Genomic DNA, 5,207 nt, shown 5'->3' with positions numbered 1-5,207 from the left:
GCGAGGCTACCATCTGCGGGATTATGACTGAACGCCTCTAAGTCAGAATCCCGCCTAGACGCGGCGATACCGTAGCGCCGCGGCCCTCCGGTTGGCCACGGGTAGCCGCGGGGGAGGCCCCGCGGCGAGCAGAGCCGCTCGAACCGGGCTGGGGTGCGCCCGGACGAAGGGCGCCCCCTCTCCGGACTCGCCACCGCATGTTTGTGGAGAGCCTGGTGCTAAATGACTTGCAGACGACCTGATTCTGGGTCAGGGTTTCGTACGTAGCAGAGCAGCTCCTTCGCTGCGATCTATTGAAAGTCATCCCTCGATCCAACCTTTTGTCGGCCGGACCCCCCTGCCCCTGTGGGGCCTACCAAGGGGCGCGCGCGCGCGCGCGCGCGAGAGGCGCCTTACCCGGGCAGCCGCGAGCGGAGTGGCGGCCGCCCAACGTAGCCCTGCTGGCATAAGAAAGCACCAGCGGGGAGAGGCCGGCGTGCGTCAAAGCGCGTCCGAGCAAAAGTCACCTTCCCCTGGCAGCCACAAGCGCAGTGGTGGCCGCCCAACGTAGCCCTGCTGGCATAAGAAAGCACCAGCGGGGAGAGGCCGGCGTGCGTCAAAGCGCGTCCGAGCAAAAGTCACCTTCCCCTGGCAGCCACAAGCGCAGTGGTGGCCGCCCAACGTAGCCCTGCTGGCATAAGAAAGCACCAGCGGGGAGAGGCCGGCGTGCGTCAAAGCGCGTCCGAGCAAAAGTCACCTTCCCCTGGCAGCCACAAGCGCAGTGGTGGCCGCCTAACATAGCCCTGCTGGCATAAGAAAGCACCAGTGGGGAGAGGCCGGCGTGCGTAAAAGCGCGTCCGAGCAAAAGTCACCTTCCCCGGGCAGCCACAAGCGCAGTGGTGGCCGCCTAACATAGCCCTGGTGGCATCAAAAAGCTCCAGGGCGCAGAGGCCGACGTGCGTAAAATCATATCCGAGCAACAGGCACCTTCCCCGGGCAGCCACAAGCGCAGTGGTGGCCGCCTAACATAGCCCTGCTGGCATAAAAAAGCTCCAGGGCGGAGAGGCCGACGTGCGTAAAATCATATCCGAGCAACGGGCACCTTCCCCGGGCAGCCACAAGTGCAGTGGTGGCCGCCTAACGTAGCCCTGGTGGCATAAAAAAGCTCCAGGGCGCAGAGGCCGACGTGCGTAAAAGCATATCCGAGCAAAAGGCACCTTCCCCGGGCCGCCACTAGTGCAGTGGTGGCCGCCTATAATAGCCCTGGTGGCATAAAAAAGCTCCAGGGCGCAGAGGCCGACGTGCGTAAAAGCATATCCGAGCAAAAGGCACCTTCCCCGGGCCGCCACTAGTGCAGTGGTGGCCGCCTATAATAGCCCTGGTGGCATCAAAAAGCTCCAGGGCGCAGAGGCCGACGTGCGTAAAAGCATATCCGAGCAAAAGGCACCTTCCCCGGGCTTCCACTAGTGCAGTGGTGGCCGCCTATAATAGCCCTGGTGGCATAAAAAAGCTCCAGGGCGCAGAGGCCGACGTGCGTAAAAGCATATCCGAGCAACAGGCACCTTCCCCGGGCTTCCACTAGTGCAGTGGTGGCCGCCTAACATAGCCCTGGTGGCATAAAAAAGCTCCAGGGCGCAGAGGCCGACGTGCGTAAAAGCATATCCGAGCAACAGGCACCTTCCCCGGGCTTCCACTAGTGCAGTGGTGGCCGCCTAACATAGCCCTGGTGGCATAAAAAAGCTCCAGGGCGCAGAGGCCGACGTGCGTAAAATCATATCCGAGCAACAGGCACCTTCCCCGGGCTTCCACTAGTGCAGTGGTGGCCGCCTATAATAGCCCTGGTGGCATAAAAAAGCTCCAGGGCGCAGAGGCCGACGTGCGTAAAAGCATATCCGAGCAACAGGCACCTTCCCCGGGCTTCCACTAGTGCAGTGGTGGCCGCCTAACATAGCCCTGGTGGCATAAAAAAGCTCCAGGGCGCAGAGGCCGACGTGCGTAAAAGCATATCCGAGCAACAGGCACCTTCCCCGGGCTGCCACTAGTGCAGTGGTGGCCGCCTATAATAGCCCTGGTAGCATAAAAAAGCTCCAGGGCGCAGAGGCCGACGTGCGTAAAAGCATATCCGAGCAACAGGCACCTTCCCCGGGCTGCCACTAGTGCAGTGGTGGCCGCCTATAATAGCCCTGGTAGCATAAAAAAGCTCCAGGGCGCAGAGGCCGACGTGCGTAAAAGCATATCCGAGCAACAGGCACCTTCCCCGGGCTGCCACTAGTGCAGTGGTGGCCGCCTAACATAGCCCTGGTGGCATAAAAAAGCTCCAGGGCGCAGAGGCCGACGTGCGTAAAAGCATATCCGAGCAACAGGCACCTTCCCCGGGCTGCCACTAGTGCAGTGGTGGCCGCCTATAATAGCCCTGGTAGCATAAAAAAGCTCCAGGGCGCAGAGGCCGACGTGCGTAAAAGCATATCCGAGCAACAGGCACCTTCCCCGGGCTGCCACTAGTGCAGTGGTGGCCGCCTATAATAGCCCTGGTAGCATAAAAAAGCTCCAGGGCGCAGAGGCCGACGTGCGTAAAAGCATATCCGAGCAACAGGCACCTTCCCCGGGCTGCCACTAGTGCAGTGGTGGCCGCCTATAATAGCCCTGGTAGCATAAAAAAGCTCCAGGGCGCAGAGGCCGACGTGCGTAAAAGCATATCCGAGCAACAGGCACCTTCCCCGGGCTGCCACTAGTGCAGTGGTGGCCGCCTATAATAGCCCTGGTAGCATAAAAAAGCTCCAGGGCGCAGAGGCCGACGTGCATAAAAGCATATCCGAGCAACAGGCACCTTCCCCGGGCTGCCACTAGTGCAGTGGTGGCCGCCTATAATAGCCCTGGTAGCATAAAAAAGCTCCAGGGCGCAGAGGCCGACGTGCGTAAAAGCATATCCGAGCAACAGGCACCTTCCCCGGGCTGCCACTAGTGCAGTGGTGGCCGCCTATAATAGCCCTGGTAGCCCTCAGCCCTGGTAGCCCAAAGCCCTGGTAGCCCACAGCCCTGGTAGCAAAAAGCCCTGGTAGCCCAAAGCCCTGGTAGCCCAAAGCCCTGGTAGCCCAAAGCCCTGGTAGCCTAAATTAATTTTTCCCATTCATTTCAATGGGTTAGGCTACCAGGGGGAGCAGTACCACTTTTGGCCATTAGGGGCGCTGTAGTAGGTAAAAGTTGATCCCCCCAGTCAGGGGATGAGTTTGCCTACTCGCTAGGTTACCCCTGGTTTCACAAAATACAAGGGGCACATTTTCAGAAACCACTTTTTCAGAACTTGCCACCTCCAGAGCTGATCAGGGGAGCCTCGCCAAACATTAATCCAAGATTGGTGAGGGCTCGTCGGACACCCCACGGGCGATGAGTCGGTGTCTGCCTGGAGCTCATGTCACTCTCAAATATTTTCTAAGTCAACCTCCATGCGCACAATGCAATGAGCCTGCCCGACATAGGGGCACTGTGAGCGGACTCACCGGGGGGGGAGAGGGCCCCCCCGCCTGGAGCTCCACGTGTTGGATTATTTTCTATGTCAACCTCCATGCGCTCAACAGAGCGAGCCTGCCCGACCTGGGGGGTGTTCAATCGGACTCCGCGGGCCGGGCGAGGGCCCCCCCGCCTGGAGCTCCACGTGTTGGATTATTTTCTATGTCAACCTCCATGCGCTCAACAGAGCGAGCCTGCCCGACCTGGGGGGTGTTCAATCGGACTCCGCGGGCCGGGCGAGGGCCCCCCCGCCTGGAGCTCCACGTGTTGGATTATTTTCTATGTCAACCTCCATGCGCTCAACAGAGCGAGCCTGCCCGACCTGGGGGGTGTTCAATCGGACTCCGCGGGCCGGGCGAGGGCCCCCCCGCCTGGAGCTCCGCGTGTTGGATTATTTTCTATGTCAACCTCCATGCGCTCAACAGAGCGAGCCTGCCCGACCTGGGGGGTGTTCAATCGGACTCCGCGGGCCGGGCGAGGGCCCCCCCGCCTGGAGCTCCGCGTGTTGGATTATTTTCTATGTCAACCTCCATGCGCTCAACAGAGCGAGCCTGCCCGACCTGGGGGGTGTTCAATCGGACTCCGCGGGCCGGGCGAGGGCCCCCCCCGCCTGGAGCACCGCGTGTTGCAATATTTTCTATCTCAACCTCCGTGCGCTCAACAGAGCGAGCCCGCCCGACCTGGGGGGTGTTCAATCGGACTCCGCGGGCCGGGCGAGGGCCCCCCCCGCCTGGAGCTCCGCGTGTTGCAATATTTTCTATGTCAACCTCCGTGCGCTCAACAGAGCGAGCCCGCCCGACCTGGGGGGTGTTCAATCGGACTCCGCGGGCCGGGCGAGGGCCCCCCCCCGCCTGGAGCTCCGCGTGTTGCAATATTTTCTATCTCAACCTCCGTGCGCTCAACAGAGCGAGCCCGCCCGACCTGGGGGGTGTTCAATCGGACTCCGCGGGCCGGGCGAGGGCCCCCCCCGCCTGGAGCTCCGCGTGTTGCAATATTTTCTATCTCAACCTCCGTGCGCTCAACAGAGCGAGCCCGCCCGACCTGGGGGGTGTTCAATCGGACTCCGCGGGCCGGGCGAGGGCCCCCCCCGCCTGGAGCTCCGCGTGTTGCAATATTTTCTATGTCAACCTCCGTGCGCTCAACAGAGCGAGCCCGCCCGACCTGGGGGGTGTTCAATCGGACTCCGCGGGCCGGGCGAGGGCCCCCCCGCCTGGAGCTCCGCGTGTTGCAATATTTTCTATCTCAACCTCCGTGCGCTCAACGGAGCGGGCCCGCCCGACCCGGGCGGCGCTCAATCGGACTCCGCGGGCCGGGCGAAGGCCCACCCCGCCCGGAGCTCCTCACCACGCACCGCACCTCCATTCCCCCACCGACCGATCGGCAACCATGACCCGCCATCGGAGGGCCCCCGCCGGCACCGGCCTCGCGCCGGTCGCTCGGGCGGACGGTTCCTCCGGCCAGCGGGTCGCTCTCCAGCGCCGGGGCTACTTCGCGAGCTTGGCCCGCGGCCAACCCCGGCGCGACCGTACGGCAGCGAGGCCGAGGCGACCCACCGATCTCAGCAGTCCTACCACGGAGCCCGCCGCTCGTCCGCGGCCCCTCCCCGCCCCAGCAGCGGGACGGTCGCCTTGCCGGCGGGCCTTCCGGCTAACGCATCGTTTCTCAAACCCTTTCCCCTAGCGCGGCGGCGGCGGGGCTTCCCGCGAGGAGGCCCCCGTCCT

This window comes from Filicampus tigris, unplaced genomic scaffold, assembly GCF_054856515.1.
Source record: "Filicampus tigris isolate MCC_2025a unplaced genomic scaffold, RoL_Ftig_1.0 HiC_scaffold_106, whole genome shotgun sequence".
NCBI classification, from domain to species: domain Eukaryota; kingdom Metazoa; phylum Chordata; class Actinopteri; order Syngnathiformes; family Syngnathidae; genus Filicampus; species Filicampus tigris.
The sequence above is the reverse complement of the archived record's forward strand: the minus strand, read 5'-3'. Positions refer to the sequence as shown.